Source organism: Adiantum capillus-veneris, chromosome 16 (genome assembly GCF_014529385.1).
Source record: "Adiantum capillus-veneris isolate H3 chromosome 16, ASM1452938v2, whole genome shotgun sequence".
Lineage (NCBI taxonomy): Eukaryota > Viridiplantae > Streptophyta > Polypodiopsida > Polypodiales > Pteridaceae > Adiantum > Adiantum capillus-veneris.
Window position 1 is genome coordinate 1,270,460 of NC_140946.1, and position 24,647 is coordinate 1,295,106.

Below are 24,647 nucleotides of genomic sequence, written 5' to 3' on the forward strand. Positions count from 1 at the left end.
ACGGGTTGCCTACTCTAGTGGAGTTGAGGTTGCAAAAGATAAGAGTAATTTGATTACCGATTTCTTGTAATTAAGTAGGTATTTGATTTGTGTGTAGTGTAATCAGGTTTAATTGGATGTTTATAGAGTCAATTCATCCCAAAAACCCCTAAATTCTCTTTTGATTTTGCTAATTTTTCACTAACCTTCACTAATTTTGCATCCCATTCATGCTAATTGTACTAATTCCATGCTAATTTCATGCTAATTGTGCTAACCTAACCACTAATTTTGATTTGGAATGTATGCTAAATCCCCTTAATTGAGGAGGATCATCACTCTTAATTGCTCTAATATATGCCTAATCATGTGATTGAGTGTTGATTTTGGTCAATTTTTTAATCAATTTTGGACCGAATCGGAGTTGCACACATGTGTGTGCATGATGGAAACGTCGCGTGGAGCAAGGATTAGCTTGGATACAATCATTTGTAAGTGGATTGACCTACTCCATTTAATTTTTGATTGATTAAGTTGATCCCATTGAGTTGCTAAATCATTGCTAAAATTAGGTGTGTGTGCCTAATTAATGGCCAATTATGCTTAAATTGGGGATGAATAATTGGTCTTGGTTGCCAATTATGATGATTAAAAGACCTAATAGATCGGTGTGATTGACTTTGGGATGACTCGATTGATACACAATTGAAAATGATTTTATGTATTACCATCATGACGAATGCCAAGATGAGTTGGATATGTGTGAAAGTATGTCCATTTTTTTGCAATCATTTAATTGACTAATTTTTTGGTGCATATGGCTCATGGTTGTGCAAAACAACATCATGAAGATAGAATAAGGATAATTTTTAGCATGCACCTCAATCGAAGAGAGACCAATGACAAATTTAGTGGATATGCATGATAATTTTGAGTGTGAAATCCATATCGCCTCATGCATGTGCACTTATGAACCATAAAATGAGCTAAAGGATGCAGATTTTTTTTTGAGAATTATGTTGATTATTTCAGTTGTGGATTGGTCTCTTTGCATGATTAAGCATGCATGATTATCGAGAGAATTTTGATTTGTGCAAAGTATGATACTATGACCAACTGCACACCATTGATATCTCCCTCATGATTAAATCAATTGCCATTTTCTCATGTCTCTCAACACACGGACACACTCTCACTAATCGGTGAGAATGTCCTCTTAACAAAATGAAAGTTTTGTTTAAAAACTCTGGCGAGCCTAGTTGAATCACTCACATAGGCGTGATCGACCGCTTTCCCTTGGCGCTAGCAAAAATGAAAAATCACAACACGACACACACACAGCGCCCTATTGACCCGAAGCCGACCCTTGCACCCGCTTTGGCTTGACCCCAGCATTAGCACACACACTTCCACTTTCTTCGGCTGCAGCCTGCAAAGGGCCCGCCAAACTTGGCATTATTCTCACAAACACACACACTTGCAATCTATCTATCTTGCAGCGGCTCCACAGCCCGCCACTTGCTCGTGCCCATGTGCCCTACCGACGCGCTCCTATTGATGCGGAGCCGACCCCACCCAGCTGCCAGTTATGGTTCTCAGAAGACACACACACACGCTCGCAGCAGCCTTGTCTGCTTTCAATTCAAAGAAAACAGGCGTCTCCTTCTGCTCCTGGTCCCGCCTTGAACAAGTTGAACGGGCTCGCAATTGCAACCTGCTGGTCCCACACACATACACTTGCAAGAATCTCAGATTCTCTCTCTCTCTCTCTTGCAGGCCCGCGACCCCACCCAATATGCTGTGCCCACTTGACTCACCATGCACAGGGGCTTTTTGAGCTATGGAAGGCTGTGCCTGGAAGCCGATTTTGGATTGAGTTAACGCATCCGTCTGTTATTGAGGGCTTCAAAGCCAATCATTTTTTGAGCTTCATGTGTTTCTTTTTTGGTTGCGATTCTTATTATCAATGGGTGCAGTGATGAGGTTGCAGTACTTCTGACACCTCTTGTATGAGATGGGCGTGAACAACTCCCTTCTTTGAAGTTGATGTAACTCACTGAGCGCTTTCAGATTTAGAAATGGCTATATTACATAGGATTGATTGGGTTTTACTGAAGGTGTCTTGCTTGATGTTTGGATTGTTTTGCATCTTTTTTTCATTATGTTGTGCATTGAGATGCATGTGCTCCAACCTGTCATCGAGTGCCTCTTCCGCAGAAAGAGAAACATAGAGAGATGATCTCCTTGTATTCATCTCCTCTTTTTGAGCCCCAAAATTGTAATGATAAAGGAGTTTAATTTTTTTATGAGTTAATCAATTGCGGTGTAATTATTGACCTACCTTCAATTTAACATATGGCATGACTACGACTTGATCTCCTGCGTGAAACTCACACACAAGTTGTCCATACACACAAGCCCATCTTCCAGCTGCTTGCAGAACCATACACACTGGCTCTTCAAATAATATGTTATGAGAAAAGCTGAAGGTGATGCAATTGGGCGGAGTTGAGGAGAAAACGCTGCAGTAGATAACTACGACTTGATTTAACTCACACCAACTTGTTAACTTTGGTGCAGCCAATCATGCAAACAATGAGCATCATAGTATTCCCATGAGACCTATACCATCTCTCTTACGCCCTTTCATACATGCACAGAGTTGACAGCATTAGACTTGGCATCTAAAAGCCTCATGTTCATACACCATCGTGATTAAACTTAACATCCCCGCACGACCATTCTCTTCCTCAGCTCACCTAAACCCACTTGTCCACAAGCATAACAGAAATCATTTGACGTTAATTTATATTTCTTAAGAGAGAGAGAGTTCCCACCCAATGTGACCCAAAAATTCTTTTTTTTGTTTTAAAGGGTGATTGAACAGTTCTTGTGTTGATAGGTCTCATTTTAGGATTGAAGAAAAATGCGAGTTAAACGGATTTATGTGGATTTAGTGATCATTATAATTCTCTCTCTCTTTTTTGCTTCATATGTGAAAGGATACTAGAAGGGAGCACGAACATATTTTCTTTGAAGTCATTTGCAAATGTTGCATTAAATTGAGGGGCTTGTGATAATTCTTGACATTTTTTTTGAAGGGTTATTAGCCAACCAAGGGAGCTAGCATTTTACTTAAACTCTCTTTTACATTGCTATAAATGCCATATGAAAGAAAGAATGTGGGTATTAATTGCGTTCGTTGTGATTATTTGGCTCATGCATTCGTCTAGTGCTTGGCTTGCTTGCAAAGGCTTATTGTCATAATAAAAATTTCTTCTTCATTGCATGTGGGCTCCATCTTGAGCTACGTACATTGGTTGTAAATTGATGCTTGGTTGAGAGCGTGCGTTAAAAACCTCAGCTTGGTATTGATTATTGCATTTGAGTGCTTAAATTGAATGAAAAATCACTCCAACGCACTAACAATTAAGCTTCATTTTGAAGGTGTGGCAGGTGTGTGATTCCAAATGATCCAAGAAGGGGTCATCATTGCAATATATTGAAAAATTTGGCTAATTAGAGCCATTCCAAATGTGTGGATTAAAGTTGTAATGCTAACTCATAGCTTGGTCTAAAAATGCAAATTTTTTTATTTGAGCTAGTGTTTAGCCAACTTTTGAGCTTTCAAGTACATACTTTGGCTAGTAAGAGCCATTCCTTTTTCATTTCATTAAGTTGCAGTCATCTCTAGCTCATAGATTGCACTCAAAAATGTAAAATTTCATATGAGCTAGTTGTTAGCCAACTTTTTGAAAAGCTTTAAAATGTAAAATTCGGCTTCGAGAGCCACTTCATTTCATTCAAAAGATGCATTATTTTCAGCTCTTGTATTGTTTTTTCCATACTTCAAGTGAGCTAGAAACTAATCAACTTTGAATCATGCATGAGAGATGGTTGAAATTGCACTATTTGCTTCTGTAGAAGCTCATTTTATCTCTCATGGTTGATGTGTATGAATAAATTTGCTACATTAGAGCATCATGTGCATAACCAAAGGCACTTTTTTCCCTTGGGTTTTTTCCCTTTGGCAAATTCGGGTATGCAAGACCCTAGCTTTAGGTTTTCATTAATGATTTTTGGCTTTTCAATAATTGGCTTTTGTAGCTTGTGTTTACACTTAGCTTCAAAAAGCTTCTTTTTCAAATAAAAAGGATCAAGTGACTTCTCTACACAAAGGATGCTTGCTCAAGGATGTACAAAGAGCATGAATAGGTGTAATCCTTCCATGATTTTGCTCTTTGTTCATCTCTCCACTCTCTTGCTTGGTTTAAGTGAAATTTTTCTTCTAAGCTATGGTTTTTTTCATTTTCGAAAGCTAGGCATTTTAAAGTTTCCACACTTTGCTTTGTGAAAATTAAACTCATCAAAACATTAGGTTTTATGTGTGTAAATCATAGGTAATTGGCCTTGACCTTAGGTTAATATAGGTTCATTTCTTGCTAGTCGTAGATTCTTAGTGATAGTCTTAATACTTCACTCATTTTTGTCATGACCTAGGGCTATGATTAGGCTTTAGTCTTCTTTAGTCCAATTGCCACTAGTTTTCATAAAGGAAGCAAATATAAAAATGTGCTAAAAAATGAACCATAAAGCAAAGAAGTGTCCAAAAAAGTAGAAAAAATGCTACTAAGGCACATGAAAATAAAAAGTCTATGTTATGTTGTGTCTGAGTGAGACCTAGCGCCTTATTGGCACTTGGTAGGCGAGGGGAATCACCTTGGCTCGCTTGGTCAAGGCCCTAAACCGATGCCCTGGGCTGATAGGGGTTAGCCGTTGCCTTGGTAAGCTAGTAGGCTTTTGGAACACCTTCTTGAGGGTTCAAGGAGCTGAGAGTCACACCTAGACTTGCCTTGGGGTGGTAGCCTTGTGATTGTGCTTTAATTTTACAATGAATGAATAAAACAAAACTTCCTTGAGCTTCATAAAAATTTGGCAATGTACTAATAGATTATGAGCTTTTTTATAGCCCATAGACATGATAGACTTAAATGATTTCTTAAGATTGTTCACATAGTTTTTAGGCTAGTAGGTTTATGAACTTGCATTAGCCTAGGGTCATAATTGATTGCTTGTGTTTCATGCATAAAACTGAAATTTCAAGTGGTTTAATCTTCACAATAGTTTGAGTATTTTTTTGCTTTATGTTGTCTAGTTTTTTACTATGATTGACCCATCTTTTAGAAGCAAAAAATCACTTTGCATGATTGTTCATTTATACTTCATGTTTATTCATTTTTGGTGGCCTTTGATGCTCATTACTTGTTCTTATGTTTTGCAGCTCAACATTTCTTCTTTGGACTTGCTTTCTACCATGTCACCGTGTTTTGCTTCACCAGCACACGAGGACATGCGCCAAATTAGGAAGGGGGGAATGTTAGCAGTGGATAACACATGCTACACCATTTATGCACCAAGTTGTGGATGTGCCATAGTGCACAGTATTTACTTTTCATTGTATAGGGCTTGGGCTCATTTAGGAGTTCCAAAGTTGTATGAGTCTAGGCTAGAGAGCTCACTTTATACCATAGCTGAAGGGTTTGAGGCCCAAAACTATAAAAGAGCCCTATGCTTAATGAGAGGTCATTCTTGAGTGGTCCTTTTGAGAACTCTCTCCCTAGAGGAGGTCTTGATGGCCTAGCCTTTGCCTTTGAGCTTAATGCCCATGCTTAGAAGGCTAGTGCTAATCACATGTAATTTGCGTAATCCTCTCTTAATTAATCTAGTCTTCATTATGTTGTCAATCATGTTTATCTACTTTCCTTCATTGTTTTGAAGTGTTGATCTTCTCTAATCTAACTCTTACTTATGCTAAGCTGCTCCGATTAGTGGAGTCCTTATTTAACTCTCTTGATTAAGCGGAGTGGGTGTACTCGTGATTGAGGGATTAGAATTGTCCTCTAATGGTGTGCTTGTGTGTGTGTAGGTTTAAGAAACCTTGAGATTAATTTGATTATGTGTGACTTGATTTGGACACCATGATGTGTATGGTTGGGGTGGCCGACTTGAATGCAATCTTGTGTGATTAATCGTCAATGCATGTAATTAGAGTTGTGCTTAAGAGATTCCAAGATTAGTGTGTTTCACTTCGTTGCTTGATGTGTGTAGATGATTGCTTGAAATTGATGCTTGATGTGCAATTAGCATTAGTTGATTTGGGATGATTTCTATTTGCATTGGAGGATGCACGCTCTTGAATCCTCTCAATCTTTGCATTCGATGACGCTCTCGCAGATTCTTGGTGTGATGCCTCCAAGCCCTAGCCGGGTCATGCTCTCTCTCTCTCTCTCTCTCTCCGGATTGATAGATTTGTGGGAGATTGCCTATGCTATGGCGAGCCTCCAACACCCTCGATGCTTGAAAAATCACTTGGAGATGTTGATTGTGTTCGTCCAAGGACTTGGAGTAGATGATGATATCATCAAAGAACACTCCAATGAACTTGCGGTAGGGTCTAAATATTTTCTCCATCAAACGATTAAATGTGGCTGGTGTATAGGTCAAGCCAAAAGGCATGACTAGATATTCATAAAGACCAAACATTGTATAAAACACGGTCTTTAGAATATCTTCATCCACTATCCTTATTTGATGGTAGCCACTTTTAAGGTCAATCCTTCTACAGTAGGTAGAGCCTTGTAGCTTATCAAATAGATCTACTACTCGAGGCACGGGAAATCTGTTATTGATTGTGATATGGTTTAGTGCTCGATAATCCACACACATACGGTATGTACCATATTTCTTTTGCACTAAAAGGACTGGAGAACAAAAGGGAAAGGAGCTAGGTATCACCATCCCTTTGTCTACCAATTCTTGTACTTGTGTCATGATCTCCTCTTGTTGAGCTTGGGAAACTTGATAAAGAGGCTTGTTAGGCGGTGAGCTCCCTGGTAGGAGCTCAATTCAATGGTCATCATCCCCTCGTTTTGGAGGTAAGTCCATAGGGATATCATCAGTGAAAACATCTTAGAATCCATTTAGAAAAGTAGAAAATTCTAACTTTTTTATTCCTACCATTTTCATTTGATAAATCATTAGCATCATTAGTGGATTCTTTGAAACAAATCATGTATGCACAAATCGAGCTTTTCTTTAACTTATCAAAAGCTGATGAATTTACAAGTGGTATAGTACAACGAGATGCATTAGCATCTATATACATTCTCTTTCCCCTGTAGGTGAAATAGAGTCTCCTTTCAAGGAACTTCTGTTGGCAGCCATGCGGTTGAACCATGGTGCCCCTAGGATAGCATCCTCATGTTGGAGAGGTTTTACCTTTGTAAACTCCCTTCTCCTTGGACCTATCATTGTTGTTGTAGGAAGTGCCTTGGGAATAATTTTGGGCATTGCTTTTCTCCTTTGCATCATTTTTGTCTTTGTTCTCCATGGGTTTGACATTCTGCCTAGCCCCTTGTTGGAAATTGATGCAAGAAGCAACCATGGTGTGGTGGATTACTTGGGTGATAGAACCAAGCCATTGGGAGTTGACATACTCGGTCATTTCTTCAGGTAATCGCACAAAAAATTGTTGCTTTTTCTTGGCAAAGTCTATCTTTTGGAAGGCAGTAGCCTTGAGATGTAAATCCCAAAACTTGTCCACATATTTGTGAATAGACTTGTGTGAGAGAAGCTTCAAACTGCACATTCGGTTAGTACTTTGTCCTTTGCATTTCTTGCAAGGAATTGCTTCATGATGGAAACTGGTAGAGGCTTCACCGTTTCCACCAAGGCTATCCCACCATTGACGAGCCGATTTCTAGAAGTGCATAGCTACATGGCATAGCTTGGAGGACTTTGTGAAGCCTTCGTCTCCAAAGGCAGCATCAAATTGTTGGATGAAGGCCAATACTTTGTCGGGTGGCACCAAAGGTGCCCTCATAGGTGAGAAAAGAGATACTCTTTCCTCCCTCTTCAAACTTCTTGAGCTTTTGTGATCTTTGCCATGCAGGGTATGATTTGCGATGTCCTCCCGTCTTGTATTCTCTAGGAGGATAGCCATAGCTTTTGTTGAAAGAGGAGGAAGGTGCAGAAGAAGGAGAAGAGGGTGACCTCTTTCTTGACCTTTTATTCCTTTTTTTCCTCTCTTCCCTTTTAGAGTGACAAGGAGAAGGACTATGTGTTGACCGTTTCCTCATGGGAGGAGTTGGCGATCATCTAGCCTGCCCACTTCGTGGAGCCACATCTTCAAAGGAACTTAGGGATTCATTGCTTTCTTGATCTTTGGATTCCTCCTCTCATACGGGAGAGAGTCTTCTTTTGGGGGTCTCATCAAGAGGCCTCCTAAGCTCTCTCTCCTCTTAGAGAGGAAGGGAAATCCCATAAGCACAAAGCTGTTGAGTAACTTCGGCTTGCAAAGTAGGGTTGCCCATAGCTTGATGCAACCTAGTAACAAGATAATTGATAAACATGGGGGCATCATCATTAGCACCTTCATGTGCAAAATCAAAGTTATATATGTTCATTCTACTCTCTTGGTTATTGTCAACCATGCTAATTATACTTATGTGTTTAATTAGTGTATTCTTTGGCAATTCAAAACCTTACTTTCTACTCCTCTTAGCCTTTGAAAATAAGCACTTAAGTATCTACACCCACGGCTCAAATTGGTTAATTATAGAGAGTAGTAGGGTGAATCTAACATAACAAAATTGCCAAGGGATAGCTCCTTTTGAACTTCTCAATAATAGTAAAGCCGTAGGCAAGTCTAAAAATACCCCATTATTAAGACCAAAGCTCCCGAGGTGTGCACCATATCCCACATAGTGGGCTCAATAAAATCAATAATATTTCCTACTTACCGTGATACAATTAACAAAATCAGCCATTAATAGGCTACTTTAGGACCTCTCTTCTTAACACTAGGTTGGTAACCTAACAGGACATAAAAGTGTCCTTTCATGGTTTTGAAAAAAACCTCCAAAACCATAGTAGATCCACTCATTTTGTAAAATCCTTTCATGAGGCTATAGTTCAAGGCCTACTAAACATGGAAAAAATAAGAAACTTGTAAAATTTCTCATCTTTTGGTCACACCAAGCCTCCAAAGTTGATGGACCAGTGAATTTTCATCAAAACAGTCATTTCTTACGTTTTGTTGCATAAAAATAAGATTAGGTATTTTTGTAGGACTTGAGATAAATTCCCTAGCTAACTTCAATGGGTTGGTGATCAGAACATATGATTGCTTCTCACTCACTATTTTTTGTTTTGCCAAAATAAATAGGTACAAAAAAGTTAAAGTTTTACCATTCTGCAAACCTATCATCAAAGTTTCTATAGCCACGCTCAATACAAATAATATGTGCATGTTTTCTTAGTTCCCTATTGTCCTTTATGTTCATAAGGAGCCATGGAGCATGTCAAAAGAATAATACATCTCTTACCAAGGGGAATCTTGGGGACAAAGATGAAGTGTTAAATACAGCAGACATGAAAAAACTGGGTTGAACATTATGAGTTGTAGAATCCCATAGAAACTATTCAATATCTAGCCAAATTTGATCCTTATGACTAGATATGGTTACTACCTACAAAATGCATGTAGTTGTCACAAGAAACTAACAATATTGAAAAAGCTATACTTGATATACTAGAATGTTTTGTTTTCTTCCATAATTGAAAAAATCAACCATCGTTGTGTACTATGCAAAATAGGGTATTAGGTGCCCTAAAACTCAAGGAATGTTAGCTTTATGTTACAATATGCGACATAGAAAATCAAAAATGAATTTGGATATCATGAAATCCACCAAAAAAATCATAGAAGAGCTAAAATTGGCTAAAAAACAGGATTTGACAATTTTTGTAATTTGGTGATCACTTACAACTTTAATATTTATTTCTCCCTAGAAGCATCAGGACATGTTGAGGACAAATAAAGATAGTTATCTAGCATTATAGACCTCACAAACATGAATTCTAGAGTGGTATAGTTGCAAAAAGTTGAAAAAAGCCAAAAACAGGACCCGTTTTTTCACACAGTTTAGGTTGTGAAATGTTGTGCAAGGACAATGTTAAAGATGGAATTGATATTCCAAAAAAATGACGAGTTTTTTTCAACTCATGAGACAACTTTCTAGATAGATAGCACCTCAAAATCCATTTTGAAACTCTTGACATAATTCAAGGAAAATGGTCACTTCACAGGACATAAAAGTGTCCCAGGACATAAAAGTGTCCCATTACCAACCTAGTGTTAAGCAAGAAAAGAGAAACCAAATGCTCTGATACCAATGTAATGTAAATGGTCTATGAACTTTGAAAATAACGGAATTAAGAGAATTAGAGTGAACATTTTTGTGAGATTACTTTGAGAACATAGAGGGTGAACTTAATTGATGGTAGCAACATGAACATAGTACTTAATTAACTTGGCATGAACAATACTTTTGCAAGAGAGAGAGTATCAAAGAACATGACAATAGTTGAGGACCAGATTTACTTGGAGCCGGCCTTCCCTCCTCCAAAAGGCTTTTGTAATATAGATTCTCCCATCAAGAGAGACTTGTTACAATACAATCTTTGTGTTCCTTGTGACATTGGTGATGCTATGAAGATGGAAAGCTTCATGCATTACGAGCATAACATAAACTTTGCAAAAAGCATTCACTATCCCAAGCCTCAGTCCCAAGGCCTCAAACACCTTCGAAGGTGGAGAGAGCAGCGGGAATGAGGGTAGGGAAGAGGAATAAGAATCATCCATAGGAGAAAGAAATAGTTCCTCACTTATCATCACTCTTCTTGCTTAACATAGAACAATAGAATAGTAATGAAGATGAAGAAGATGTCAAGCTTAAGCATTGAAGCATGGCTCTTGGTTGGATTTGCATTCCATAGCCAAGAGTGTTGGTGTAGGCTCTCCACTTCTCAACAAGCTTGGAGAAGGAGATAGAGGTCTTGCACTTTGCACTCCACACAATGAGAGAATGTGTGTGTGTGTGTGTGGGAGATCTTGGTCCACATCTCTCTCTCTCTCTGTGTCTCTCTCTTGTATTATTTAATTATTTCATTTGGACATGTGTACTCTTTTTCCTCTTTGAGAGAAAGAACTTAATTATTTATTTTTATGTATGTAAATTTTCATTGGACCTTTTAAAACCTATCCCAATAGCATTCAAGCACATCATGAGGGCCACATGTGGAGGATCATTTGAACATGTGTCTTTTATGCTTATTAAGTCATTTGGTTTGAAAGGAATACTTTAAGCACTTAGTCAATCAAGCATGGAAACTTTGATGTCTCTTGAGAGTTTATCTTTGAATTGAACACTTCAAGAACCTTAGTCATTTAAGCATGTGAGAAGAACATTAAGCTTTTGGGTAAGGTTCCCACTAACACTTAGCAAGCCGACAAGCACGTCATGCTTGGGTAGGATTCCCACCTCACGGTCAGCCCTAGCTTGCCTAAGATTAAAGGACTTTTTAACACTAACTTTTGGAGGTCTTTAATGAAGATAACGCTAAGGTCTTTAAGCTTCATTAGGTAGCATTTCTCTTTAACAAACCATCTCTCATTTGGACCCATTGAACATTGGCCCCGTGTTGAGACAGATCCATAAGCACATGTCTATATTCTAACCCTTGTTCTTGTTTATTCTCCCACATTACATGATCAGTTTAATATGAGAAAATCATTTGGGTTGGTTAGATATTAGATTTTATGACACGTCTTATCAACTCAAGCTGCCCAAGCATTGGCTCATACACAATGCTTTTCATGCGAGCCTACTAAAGCCCTACAAAGGACAGCCACCAAGTGAACCAATTATTTAAGATCCTCCCAAAATTGAAGGCCAAGAAGAGGTTATACAACCCAAAGCTATCCTTCGGCATGAAGACAAGGTACTAAAACATGGTAAGATTATCTGACGATATCTTATTAAGTTCAAAAATTATCCTTTAGAAGATGCTAAATGGATGCAAGGGTTACAGCTTAAGGATAGTATGAACCTTGTCAATGCTTACAATGCTACATTAGAGTAACGAAATGTACATGTTTCTTATAAATGATCAATGTTTTTGTCGTATAAGACTAGTTCTCTTTTTATTGTGCACAAATTCAAATAGTATGCATGCTTTCAATCACATTTGTGATGACAATGTCTCTCAAACACCATGTAGAATTTGTCACTCTACTTAGGAGAATGAAAAGGCCTAAAGAGTAGACATGCTTGCGGCAACTACGTCTTCCAAGAACCAAATGGATTAGTCATCCATCTTGTAATGATGTCGTAGGGTAAAAAGGGATCCTCTACATGCTAAGAAACATTGACTAATGACTAAGGCTTTATCTCTTCTACTTCATAGTCGAGGACAACTATGATTTCAAGAGAGAGGTAATGTCATAAAATCTAATATCTATCCAACCCAAATGATTTTCTCATATCAAACTGATCATTTAATGTGGGAGAATAGACGGGAACAAGGAAGCTTACAGGTCTATCTAAACATGGGGCTTTTGGTTAAGGGGTCCAAATGAGAGATGATATGTCAAAGAGCAAGGCTAGATAATGGAGCTTAAAGACCTTAGGGTTAGCTTCATTAAAGACCTCCATAGGTTAGTGTTAAAAGTACTTTGATCTTAGGTAAGCTAGGGATGTACTTGAGGTGGAAACTCAGCCCAAGCTTGAGGTGCTTGTCGTGCTTGATGACTCAGATGCTTGAGGTGCTTGATGGCTGAGATTCTTGAGGTGTTTTTCATGCTTGAGATGTTAGGGTTGTACTTGAAGTGGAAACCCCACCCAAACTTGAGGGTATTAAGGACCGAGCTTGTGGTGGGAAACGGGCACAAGGTTGAAGGGCTTAAGGTGTCACAAAAGTCAAACAAGATCCCTACAAGGAGGGGGGAGAGCCATGCAAGTAGGGGGGTGGTTGGATGACTTCTCTCTCTCTCTCTCTCTCAAAGGGCACCCCTTGCTCAAGAGGCAAGTAGGACACATGTCAAGCCCCTAGCTAGGTTTCCCTCAAGGAGTGTTCAAAGCCTATTGGTTAGCCTCCCAAGGGATCCAATGATAGTTTAGTTGATTTAATTAATTATTTTTTCATTTATCAAGTCCTCTCTCTCAAAGGGGAAAGGGGGACATTTGTCCCAAGGCTACCCTTGTTGCTTGATATGCACTAGGACTGTGATTGGCCAAGCTTCAGGAGGTCCAATCAAATGTCAGAGAGTGGTAGAATAGGGAGTGGACCAAAGCAAGAAGGGGGACTAGCTTGGGGGGTATACTCTCCCCCCCCCCCCCCCCCCCCCCCCCCCCCCTCTCTCTCTCTCTCTCTCTCTCTCTCTCTCTCTCTCATTGTGTAAAGTGCGAAGTGCAAGAGCTCCATCTCCTTCTCCAAGCTAGTAGGGAAGTTGAGAGCCTACACCAACACTCTTGCCTTCATCTCCTTCTCCAAGATAGTAGGGAAGTTGAGAGCCTACACCAACAATCTTGGCTATGGAATGCAAATCCAACCAAGAGCCATGCTTCAATGCTTAAGCTTGTCATCTTCTCCATCTTCATTACTATGCTATTATGTATGCTAGTAAGAAGAGTGATGATAAGTGAGGAACTATTTCTTTCTCCTATGAATATTTCTTCATCCTCTTCTCTACCCTCATTCCATGCTAGCTCTCTCCACCTTTGAAGGTGTTTGAGGCCTTGTGGTAGCGGTCCTCACAAACGTCTACATCATAGCTCTTTTGTACTAACATAATGTCAATATGCAAGGAAGGGACTCGGGATGGGGCACGGAGATTTAATGAGAGCGTCAATTTCACCAAAGTGAACTAAGAGGGCTACTCAATGTACGACAAAAGCAAATCAACCACTTCCTAGTCAAACAATCAGTATGCGTCCAATCTCACCCTCTAGGTCATCACGCTATTTCAGCATCCAAACAAATGCGGAATGCAACTAAACTTAAGGAGAGGTATCACAACACCTAAGGGCTCAATCCTACCAAGTTCTGTCACCATCTGGGAAGGTACATAAATCACGATCCATCACAAAAAATGTGCAAAAAATTGAAACAGAAGTACTCGGAAAGGTCCTCCTTAAGCATAGAAACACTTATCAAAACATCAAAAAACAACCATTTTAATCTTTAATTCAATGCAGTTAGGTCACAAACAAAGCGTCGTGAACCACAGCAAAATTGAAAATGATTAGACTTAGATTGTAGAGCAAGCGATAAGGAATGCAATGTGCTATTCGGAAATGAATTCTGATTACCAGTCCAAGAGAAAAAAGAATTACAATTTGTTGCAGTAAGAGGCTCCCACAATGCATGTTTTCAAATCTTTCAAGCTAATGATAATTCTTTTGTCCAAACTAAGGGTTTTGATTTTAAAAGTAAGGGAGCTTTCCCACGGCCATGTGGCCACTTAAAGGGTGTAGACTCAGAGAGGTTGAGAGGGTATTGTCAGATTACAACATAATTACAAATCATCATAGGCTGAATTACATGGCTTTCTTTGAAAAATCGAGTGAGTGTTTACAGGGTTTGGTGTGCATATGTCTGTATCCACCGTATCCACCAAACATTCCCCCCTTCCTATTCATTGCACGTCCTCATGCAATCCATCTCTGAGCGAGTCTAATTCCTTCTCTCTCAAGCATTGCAGTGAGGTTTCTAAACTTATGAACTTTTGCTTCAATCTCTACTTTGGTGGCCAACTCTCTGAAGGGATTATTGCTGAGGGTACTTTGATAGGCGATGTGGTAGACTGGAAAATCTTTTGTCATGGGATTGAATATGGAAGAGTCCACTTCGAAGAAGCCTGTCATGAGCTCCTCTTCAAAGGTCTGGACTCTGCATGTAATGAGAGGGCAGAAACATGACTCTTGCATATAATCGCATGTTCACATTCTTGCTTGGGATTTCGGTCTCCATATTCTAGCAAATGCCTCGCGTGCCTTCGACAAAGATTTGTCAGGGATGTTGTGCTGCTTCGATATCACTGAAAGCTGTAATGCATGTGATGAGCATCTTGGCAATCTTTACAAGCATCTTACAGGAGAGATATGGGATCTCCTTCATCATGTTGATGACCCCTTTTAGAGTTTGAACCACATACTGCTCGGATGGTGGGTTGTTATTGAGAGGCTTTGTGATTACCGGGTAGTTTAGCACTGCCGGTCTTTTGCTTTGCCAAATGTAAAAGCTGTCCCAGGATCATCTTCTATTGATGGGACAATAAGTGGGCTAAATCCTAGATGCTGGGGAGCATTCCTGTAAGAGGTTTCATATGTTGGTCTCTGATCAAACCATTTCTTTCAGAGGGGTTGATAATCAATGATTGTCTAAATCTGAAGTGTCGTGACAAGAACCTCCCTATAGTCCCCTCTGGTGTTTGGTTCAAGTTTGTGGAGCAGTTTTTCTTGCCATAATTTAACCTCTTGCCGTATCAGTGGCAGGGTGATCATCTCATGCCCGAGATTCTTTACTACCTCATGTGGAGTAATCACGAGGAGGGCAGCCAATTCCAGCACCTTCAGTTCATACTGCATATAAGCTTTGTGGGAGGGGTCCTTTACTTCTAAGATCCAGCGCTAAATTTTGTCCTTTGCTGACTCCAAATTGGATGTCGTGGCTGGATCTGCAGATTCCTGCGTTCCTTTTCTCGTGCTGGTGGTGGGCACCTCTGCTTGATGGGCCTCAGACGTGGAAGATTCAAATCCTCCTTCCCGCTCAAATTCCAACGGGGCCTGTAGATACTTTGTTTGATTTTCTCTCAGAGTCGCTAGGTCCCCTCTTGCCTCAGCCAACGACTTTTTTAATTCTTCAATTTCCTCGTCCTTGGCTTGTTGTAGGGCCCTATGTCCTGCTGTCATGATCTATCTGTCATATTTCTCTTGAGTCGGCGGGGCTTCTTTCAATTCTTTAATTTCTTGATCTAAGGAGGCAGATCCTGCAGTTGTCGTTGAGGAGGAGGGGGTCTCTTGTATGGCTAGAAGCTGGGTTAGAGGTCTACTAACCACAACATACAAGCTTTGCAACTTCTCATTTTGTTCTCTTTCTTTGGTTAGCTCCTCCTCGAGACGTTGCTGCTCAACTTGTAGTGTGGAGTTTGCCTCATTAAATTGTTGCACCTCCTTGTAATAGTAGGTTGCATTCTCTTGTTCTCTTTGAAACTCCGATTGTGCCTAGAGTTGTGCCTTCTCTAGTGCCTCTATTTTTTGCTTTAGCTGCAAGGACTCTATTGCCGTCTTAGATGCTTCTTTGTTTGTATCTTCTAACTCCAGCTCTCGCAGATTGTAAAGAACCCTTTGACATTGAAGCTGTAACTTGATCTACTCTAAGTGAGCATCAATGTCAAAGGACTTGACTATTTCTGCTCCTTCCTCCATTGCAGCTTGTGATCGTGGTGATCTTGGCCTATGCTGGTTTTTTTGGCCCTGATCTGATTCTTCAGACTCATCAGTTTGCTTTTCTCTTTGTCTCGAATCTTCTAGAGCAGTAGAGGTTGTGGTGGGATTTGTTTGTGTGGCCTCCATTTCTTGATTTGTTTTGAGTTCCGTCTGCTTTTCCTCCGCTCCTTGCTCTGGCAAGCCTTCAATTTTATCTTTCCCTTTTTCTGCAGTCTCTGGAGGTGCCCCAATGTCCTTGGGAGAACCAAAGTCTTGACCTTGCTGGTCCCGTGTGTCTTGCTATTCCTCCCTTGCGAGTTAATTTCGTCTTTTTTTACTGAGGTTAGTTTCGTCAAATGATTCAAGATCATTGACGTTGTCGTGCGGTGACACGTACATAGTGGGAACGCATGCTACAAGATCTATCTTGTATTTTTTTAGATACATAATTATATTTTCTATAGTGTACATATGCATATTTAAGTATAATAATAAGCCTTCTATCTCATCCTATTATTTTTCTCAAGGGTAACATATCCTTACTTTACCATCAGAAAATACTATGGGAAAAGCATCAATAGCTCCGCCTCTTTAACTTGGGGCAAAAAGCATTGATTCTTTATTTCTACTATTTCATTATCATCTCACACCCTAGCTAGATCCTACATCTAGGGTAAACTCCAATATATATATATTCTATGTATTTTTTATACTTTTCTTATATTTCTTTTTAAATAGCTACTAGGAGAGAATCAAATCCTAGTGGGACACTAGGTGGCATGATTTCAAAGATACACTTATTTTAATGCATTATTGCAAGCATGATTACAAAACTTTGTCAAGGAGCAATGTCATGCTTTCATATGGCATGAGGTGTCCTTTGGAATTAAATGAAAGTCTAGGCTAAGGAGACCACATGAAGACTTTTGCGGCCATAAATGGACCCTATTTTGATGAATTTTTTACACAAGGTTCCAATCCGAATTGGAAAACGATTTTAAAATGAAAATCGTAGCTAATTAGCTGAAGTTTTTTTTCTATATTTTTAATTTTTTATTTGGAGCCACAGTTGAGGAGATATGATCAAAATACTGGACCCCAGTTTGCCCACATCATGCAGGGGCAGCTCATTTCCAACTTTTCCAATTCCTGTTCACACTGGCTCCTCTCTTCTTGTGTAAACCCTTGGGGGTTCCCTTCACCTATAAAAGGGGACCTCTTCTTTCTTGGAAGAAACTCAAGCATTCAAGCCATTGATGAGAGGAATTCTTGAGGGAGTGAGTAGTAATGCCTAATTGTACTTAGCCATTAACACTAGGTTGGTAATGGGACACTTTTATGTCCTGTTAAGTGACAATTTTCCTTGAATTATGTCAAGAGTTTCAAAGTGGATTTTGAGGTGCTATCTATCTAGAAAGTTGTCTCATGAGCTGAAAAAAACTCGACATTTTTTTGGAATATCAATTCCATCTTTAACCTTGTCCTTGCACAACATTTCACAACCTAAACTGTGTGAAAAAACGGGTCCTGTTTTTGGCTTTTTTCAACTTTTTGCAACTATACCACTCTAGAATTCATGTTTGTGAGGTCTATAATGCTAGAGAACTATCTTTAGTAGTCCTCAACATGTCATGATGCTTCCAGGGAGAAATAAATGTTAAAGTTGTAAGTTATGACCAAATTACAAAAATTGTCAAATCCTGTTTTTTAGCCAATTTTAGCTCTTCTATGATTTTTTTGGTGGCTTTCATGATATCCAAATGCAGTTTTGATTTTCTATGTCGCACATTGTAACATAAAGCTAATATTCCTTGAGTTTTGGGGCACCTAATACCCTATTTTGCATAGTAGACAACAATGGTTGATTTTTTCAATTATAGAAGAAAACGAAACATTCTAGTATATCAAGTATAGCTTTTTCCATATTGTTAGTTTCTTGTGACAACTACATGCATTTTGTAGGTAGTAACCATATCTAGTCATAAGGATCAAATTTGGCTAGATATTGAATAGTTTCTATGGGATTCTACAACTCATAATGTTGAACCCAGTTTTTTCATGTTTGCTGTATTTAGCACTTCATCTTTGTCCCCAAGATTCCCGTTAGTAAGAGATGTATTATTCTTTTGACATGCTCCGTGGCTCATTATGAACCTAAAGGACAATAGGGAACTAAGAAAACATGCATATATTATTTGTATTGAGCGTGGCTATAGAAACTTTGATGATAGGTTTGCAGAATGGTAAAAATTCAACTTTTTTGTACCTATTTCTTTTGGCAAAACAAAAAATAGTGAGTGAGAAGCAATCATATGTTCTAATCACCAACCCATTGAAGTTAACTAGGGAATTTATCTCAAGTCCTACAAAAATCCCTAATCTTATTTTTATGCAATAAAACGTAAGAAATTATTGTTTTGATGAAAATGTACTGGTCCATCAACTTTGGAGGCTTGGTGTGACCAAAAGATGAGAAATTTTACAAGTTTCTTATTTTTTCCATGTGTAGTAGACCTTGAACTATAACCTCATGAAAGGATTTTACAAACTGAGTGGATCTACTATGGTTTTGGAGGTTTTTTTCAAAACACTGAAAGGACACTTTTATGTCCTGTTAGGTTATCAACCTAGTGTTAACATAAGCCCAAGCCTACACTTTCTCCTAGAGGGAGACTAGCCATTCTTGCAACAAGCTAACCTTGGAAGATCAACTCTAATCAAAGAAGGTCTTGCACTTGGTGTATCAATCAAAGTGGAATTATCCACTCTTCTTCTCTCCCCCATCAATAATGGTGCCGAAGGGTTTCAAGTAAGATGTGTTCTACATTGATGTTTCCTTGATTTCTTGTTGTTTTCATTTTCATCTCTAATCCAACATATATATATATATATATATATATATATATATATATATATGTATCTAATCTCATCTCCTTCACGAAACCTATCTCTCTCAATCGTAGTAATTCATCCTCTCTAGGTTCTCTTGCTACAGGTACATCTCTCCCCGCAGTATCCTTATTGCCTACGGGCAAGAATAGGGCTTGGGAGGGAAACTTCTCATCTCTTCACTTCTCTCATATCTACATTTCTCACATACTATCCTAGATGAATAACCCACATGATGATCATTTCTATCGCTTTCACTCTGTACAATCTATTAGAATTAACGTATGGATTAGCCGTAAAATACACTTTCAACAACGTATAGTGTTTCTCTTCGGCCCTGAAAGGCTCAATGAAATACTTCTATCACCGGATCCCATCATACTACCTCTCATAGACTATAATTTTTCTTTTGATGTAAGCGTAGTTATCTTGCTATGAACCAAGAGGATTTGTACACACAATTAATCCCAATCACTAAAAAAAATATATATATTATGGTAAGCACAAAACTACAATTCCAAAGAACAATTTGTAGCCTATTTGGTCAGCCAAGATTGAATGCCATTAACTCATCCATTAACCCTTTCATATTACCCATGATACGATATGACCATAGCCTTGATGTTTTCATCTTTGTATTGTTTTGACATTCTCGTTTGCGTTCTTTAATCTTTGTGTGTGTGAATGCAAGAGAGAAAGAGTGAGTCTTCTTTGATTGCACTTCTTTCCAAACCCTAGTCTTCATGGCATCTATGGTTTAACTCCATCATATAGTTTTTGTTGAGTTCTCTCACAAACTCTCACAGCCATAAGCCCGGTGCTTTCCTGGCAAGACCGCAAATTTCTCGACATATTTTTGGTGAACCCGACGCGAATCTGCTAGGGTGAGAGTTTGTGGGTAACCATGGGTGATCATGTTGAGCAACAGGGTATGCATTTTGACCCAGCAACAATGCAAATGTTTCAAGCATTTGCAATGTTCATGCAACAACAACATGCTACTGAAAGAAGGGAGATTTCAACAACGAAGGCCATACAAGCGGTTCGTCAACAGAATGGATCAGTTCAATGGCAAAGATGTAACGAAGTACTTACGCGATTATGTGAAGGAGATGGAGCTGCATCGCGTGTCAGAAGGTGAGATGATTCAAAGCTTTGAGCTAGTTGTGTCTCCAGAAATTAGGGAGCATGTTAGGGCAATTAAAGATGGGCATGGGAGAAATTGGGAAGAACTCAAAGTAGCTTTAAAGGAGGAATATTTCATGGAGGACTCGGAGAGAGTGACCAAAAGGACATTCTTAGAATGGTTAGTCAATCCAAAGCAAGGACTATCAATAACAGAGCTACTTAGGGAATTTGAGCGGCGCTATGCACAACTCACTAGGACAGAAAGGGCCACACTAGATGCAGAGAAGAACGATCTTTTCTTACAAGCTGCAGGTAAAGAGTTTCAAGAAAATTTGGAGCTTCTTCTTGAAGATAAAGATGCTGAGCAAGGACTAAAGACCGATTGGAATGAGGTTGAAGGTGCTGTCTCACTGCTTGCCAAACGACAAAGAAGAAGGGACAAGATGGTAGTAAACACTACAAGTCCTTCCACCTCAACTTCTGACAAAATGGTAAAGCCTACTTTTATCGCTCCTAAGTTTGATGAGTCCATGCTAGATGAGCTTGTGAAGGGAATGCGTGACTTGAAGGTGAAGTTTGCAAAGCTTGAAGAAAAAGGCCAACCATCAGGGCCACTTCCTAGGCAAAGACAACAGCCCAAAGAAGGGTTTGTTAATAGATGTATTTGGTGTGATAGTACAGACCATGTAAGAAGGGATTGTGATGATTTTAGTGATGCTTTGTCAAAAGATGTTGTCTTTTTTAAGGATGGTAAAATCCACTTAAGAGAGACAGGTCTACCCCTGAGAACTAACTTTGGGAAGGGGGGAATGCAAACCTTAGTAGAAGATATGGCAACCAAGCATGCCACCTCTTCAGTTGAGGCAGCTACTTATGGAGTAAAAATTGAACATTTTTGTGATGAAGAGGTGAGTGACCATCATGGTCAAATTTGGCCAAATGTCATGCAATTAGCTAAAAAGGGAAATCTTACAAAAGAGATTCTACATGAAGCAGGTGATTGCATACGCCTAGAAACAGGATGGAATGATCCAGTGGACTCATTGTCAGTGCATGCTTACATTACAAAATGCCAACAAAATGAGGCAATTGTAGAAGAGAAGCGCAGACGTGAGAATGCTGATGAAGGACCATCAAAAAGAGCTTCTAGAAGTGGGGGAAGAAGCGACTCAATGCCTTCTCAAACACCCTCAACACAAGGAGCATCTCCACCTGAAGTACTCATGGAGGAGTCTACAACAGGAAAGAAGAAAGAGCCAACAAAAGGTAAGACAAAAGGCCCAACTTATAAACTACAATCTGATATTGAGGTTGCTACAGATTTAAAGAAAGTCTTGGAGGAAAGGATCTTGAATAGCAAGATTGAGTTTACTCTGGGAGAAGTTCTTGGCATTGCAAAGCGTGAATTCCATGAGGAGATCATTGACATCATCAAGAGAAAGAGGCAAACCCTTGCTGAAGTTTCTCGTCCACAGGTTGAAGGGGAAACCTCAAAGACACAAGGGAAGCAACTGCAAAATAAGGAGAATGATGGAGCTGTGGTAGGATGCTACCAATCTAGTGGGAGAGTGAAGCAAGTGTATTTCTCAAATGATGATGAAGAAGTTGAAGATATTCCTAGGAGTTACTATTCACGAAGTCATTGGGCAAGGGCTACTACAGAAACTTTGGTCAAGGTAGGTGATCTTGAAGAGCCATTTGTTGCCTTGATTGACCATGGTTCAGAAATAAACATAATGTCAAAGAGTCTCTACAACAAGTGCAAATGGCCGATGGACACAGATCATGGCTGGATGGTAAAAGTGGCAAACAATTCATCCGGTGAATTGTATGCAGCATGTCCAGGTGTGAAGGTAACAATAGGTGATGTAAAGATTGACCAAAACTTCTTTGTACAGGATACATCTTCATATCATCTCATCCTTGGACAACCCTATATTGTGGGAGTTTGAATGGAAACAAAGGTAATGGACGATGGTTCAACATATGCTAGAATACGTAGCAAAGACGGTAAACGAGCTGTCCAATTTCTCACAGTCTGTGTAAACCATGAAAGAGATCGTGACAACCTCAGAGAACATCCTCTACCAAAGGTAAGCAAAGAGTTTCATGATCATAGAGAAATGATGGGTTTTGGCCAAGTACCATTGTAAAGCGGGATTGCAGTGGTACAGAAAGAAAAAGGGTCTCGCTTGATCCAAAAATAGGTGAAACTTTCTTGATGAGCTCCTTGGTAACAAGGAATGGATCAGTATGTTTTACAAAACTTGAAGATTTGAAGAGATATGAGAGGCAATATGTGCATAATGTACAAATAGGCATGAAAAAGAGTGGGTTGCTAAAGCCTACTGAAAATGTTTTGGGTTTGTGTGAACAAGTTTCTTTTGTAGATACTATGGGTGAGCTTGATGCTATAATGAGGTCTAGTTTGCATCTTGAAAATGAAGTTGTGGAAGTTTGCTCTATGGAAATGTATCAAGTAATAGAAGCCTTTAAAGAAAGCCAAACAGTTGGCCCAGAAGTCCATGTTGAAACTAAATACAAGAGTGTAGCAAAGAAGGTGAAACCAGTAGCTTCACCCTTACCACCCAACAACAAGGAAAAGATTGAACAGACTTCTTTACAACCAAGTTTGCGGAATCCTAAAAAGATCGGGCATACCTTCACAAAGGAGTCCTTTCAAGAGTTGCAGATTGGTTGCGAGGAGTTTCTAACACAGGAGGAGACAAAGTGCTTCAAAGAAATGCTTTCAAAGCATGGTAAGGCTTTTGCATTTGAGCCACATGAGATAGGATGTGTTGATCCTTATATTGTAGCTCCTATGGTAATTTTCACAATACCTCATGTGCCTTGGAATCTGCGGCCTATTCCGGTTCCAAAGGCTCATTTGCCAAAGTTAGTAGAGCTACTGAATGAGAAAATCAAAATGGGAATCTTGGAGCCTTCTTGTGCTCCATACTCAAACAGGTGGTTCACAGTTTCAAAGAAGAATGGTTCTCTACGCTTCATCCAAGATATGCAACCAGTGAACAAGGTGACAATTAGAAATGTAGGAACAAGTCCAATTGTGGATGAATTTGTAGAGGCGTTTGCAGGGAGGGCAATCTACTCAATGGGGGATCCATTAGGAGATTTCAGAGGTCTTTTGGAGGGCCTTTTGGTAGAGAGAGGAAAATAAGCTCCTCCAATGAGAGAAGATCCTACGTTACATAGAAAAATAGATTGATATTAACAAAAATATAAAAGGTGTCCCTCTCCTCATTTAATAATCTAGTGGTCCTTGAAGACGAGCACTCTCTTTTATTTAATGCGAGCACCTTTTTCAGAAGGTAGATGCGGTGCATTTGATACGGGATACGTCATCACTAGAACTCAAAAAGTCACAAAACTATCAAGTGGTGGAAGATTTTGAAACTTTTGATACTGCCAATGCGTCCAGAACACACATATCTCCTAGAAATGAATGTCCAATTGCCTCGCTTAGACATCCAAAGAGGCCAAAAATGTCAAACACCCCTAAAACAACATTTTACTAACGGCGCGCGAGGGGGCATTTCAAAATTTTGGAATGCCTCCTCGTGCGCCGTTAGTAAAAAGGCCCTTTTTCCCTCTTTTTAGGGAGCCTTTTGAGAGGAAAATGTCCAAAAACCTCTAAAAAGGGGCTTTTTGGAAAGATAAGTGTCCAAAAATCACTAAAAAGAGCTTTGTACTAACGGCGCGCGAGGGGGCATTCCAAAATTTTGGAATGCCTCCTCGCGCGCCGTTAGTAAAAAGGCCCTTTTTTCCTTTTTTTAGGGATCTTTTTGAGAGGAAAATGTCCAAAAACCTCTAAAAAGGGGCTTTTTGGAAAGATAAGTGTCCAAAAATCACTAAAAAAAGCTTTGTACTAACGGCACGCGAGGGGGCATTCCAAAATTTTGGAATGCCTCCTCGCGCGCCGTTAGTAAAAAGGCCCTTTTTTCTTTTTTGTAGGGAGCTTTTTGAGAGGAAAATGTCCAAAAACCTCTAAAAAGGGGCTTTTTGGAAAGATAAGTGTCCAAAAACCCCCAAAAATGGGCTTTGTACTAACGGCGCGCAGAGGGGCATTCTAAAATTTTAGAATGTCTCCTCGCGCGCCTTTAGTAAAAAGCCCATTTTTGAGGGTTTTTTGACATTTTTTGCCTCTCCGGATGTCGGAATGAGACAAGTAGACATTCGTTTTTAAGGTATTTTGGCGTTCCGGATGCATTGGTGGTGTCAAAATCCTCAAAATCTATCACTATTTTACAGTTTGTGACTTTTCAACTTTCAGTGATGACGTAAGCTGCATTGCATGCGCCG

At 39.4% G+C, this 24,647-nt stretch overlaps 1 non-coding gene across 1 annotated transcript; it reads left to right on the plus strand.

Annotated features, from left to right (window-relative positions):
* The first annotated feature begins 1,950 nt into the window (after positions 1–1,950).
* Positions 1,951–2,042, plus strand: LOC147438443 (small nucleolar RNA snoR1). The gene has a single exon (XR_015184696.1). It is a non-coding gene; the product is annotated as a small nucleolar RNA snoR1 (small nucleolar RNA).
* Positions 2,043–24,647: the final 22,605 nt, after the last annotated feature.